Consider the following 2,154-nt stretch of genomic DNA (forward strand, 5'->3'; position numbering starts at 1 on the left):
AGGATTTAAAGGTGGGATTAGGGATAACGAAACCTTGTGTGCGATCTAAATGAGCTGTAATTAAAGCCAGCTAGCGTAACTTGGGAGAGTATGTCTAGTAAATTGTCATAATTATTCGGGAGAGAATTATAACACGCAGTGCGCTCATGATCGGTAAAGAATTCTTAGGCGAAATTATAGAAGACATAGCGGGAAGAATTCCGACAATTGGGGAAATCATAACTCTAGACCTCCTTAATCTTTTCTCCAATATATAGTATCTTTAGTGTTAATTTATTATTTTAATTTGTTAGTTATTTAGTTAAAAACTAAAATCTAAATATCTTTAAGTTTGGAATTGCTCAAGCTTATTTTCTTAGCAATATTGAACAGTTGTAACTAAGCATTAGTTTTCTGTGGGATTCGACTTCGGACTTGTAAACCGGATTATATTTGCAACGACCGCTTAGTCTTTTTTATAAGGCATAGTTGGGCGTGATCAAATTTTGGCGTTGTTGCCGTGGAACTAACGGTGTAGTTGTAGGTTTACATATTGCTAGGTTTCAAGTTTGAACTTTTATTTTATTTTTTTTAGTATTTGATTTTTTTTATTTTTTTATTTTAGTTTTATTTGTTTATTTGAGAAACATGGCATCATGGAATTATGAGAATTTTGATGTTGGTAATTCTACTTTTAATCCTCCTTATGCATATTGTGAAGGAAACCACCCAAGGCAAAATTATCAAAATATTCCCGAGAGCGAGTTTTGTGCACCAACTCAATCTTATGTGTGGAATGTGTGTGATATGTGTGGTGGTCAAGATGGTCACTTTCACGGTTGTGCTTATATTTCTTACCTTCCCCTAACCCCTTACTTTGATGGTTCTTCTTTTCTGGTGAAGTTAATAGGAACAAAGAACCCAGGGAAGCTGACCTAAAGAAGATCGAAGATATGTTAAAGTGCATTTTGGAACAACATAGTAAATTACAACTGCAGATAGAAAGGCAGGAGGAAACTATTCACAACTTGAAAGTTCACATGAGTCAACTGGTTGAGTTTTTAATGCTCAACAAGCCAATATTGTGAATAGTATCAAAGAAAAGCATGAATTAGATACAAAAATTGAGGAGCTAGAGGAGAAGGCCAAAGTAAAACACCAACAATCAATCGAACTAGATTTTGAGAATGCCGATGTCGTAGAAGAGATACTAGAGTCAACCAAGGATATTGAGGATACATATTTTGTTGACTCTATTGTCATTTGTGTTGAGAATGTAGACAGTCCCAATGTTCATGTAGTTGAGCGCATTGGTCCACACTCCAAGCATTTTTTCATATGTTGTTTGGATGATGATATGGAAATAGAGTCGTCTGAGCCACTTGAGGAGTTAAGGAATGAGGAACAAGGTGCTTACATTCTGGAATTCTTCTTGCTGGAAAGTCGGGATTACACACCTCATCCAAAGGCCAAAAGTGCAGAACACTACATTATTTTATTGGGCCAGTCAGATTCGTTCTACCACCCCAGGAGCATGATCACAGAGCAGAATCAAAACTTGGGGTAGGAGCCATTGTGTTGTGTTTTGAAATAAAACAATATCTCTTGACTTTGTTATGCCTTGAGAATAGTGAGTACTTTGGTTGTGACGCTTAGGCTCAGTTTTTGACTCTTGTATAAGTACCTTAAATTATATGATTTTAACTTTGCTTAACTACTTTGGCTAGAGTGTCTTGATGAATCCAATCCTAAGTGAGTTATGTGCCATGTGTGTGTAAGGTTTTGCGTTATTCAGTGCATTGCATTTGATGTCTAGAACTTGCCCCGTGCGTTTGCAAAGCGAAATAGTCGTTTTGTTCAGTCTTGGAAGTGATATCGGCGTTTCTTTGTTGAACCAGATATGTATATTTTACCCGCCTAATTGTTATGTATCATAGTTAACCCTTTTGAGCTTGTAATCCTGTTTCTTTGGCAACCACATTACAAGCCTTACCCATTTGTTTGAATTAACCATCTTTTTGAACCTTTTCACCTCTCATGAGCACTTGAATTGTTATGAACTTTGTAAAAGTTAAAGTGTGGGGTGGTTGGTTTGGCTTTTGAGTGGAACTAATGAAATAAGAAGAAAGGTGCATTGTTTTAAAAAAAGTAATAGCCACTTGAATTGAAAAAGAA

The sequence above is a fragment of the Nicotiana sylvestris genome, chromosome 5, assembly GCF_000393655.2.
Source record: "Nicotiana sylvestris chromosome 5, ASM39365v2, whole genome shotgun sequence".
Lineage (NCBI taxonomy): Eukaryota > Viridiplantae > Streptophyta > Magnoliopsida > Solanales > Solanaceae > Nicotiana > Nicotiana sylvestris.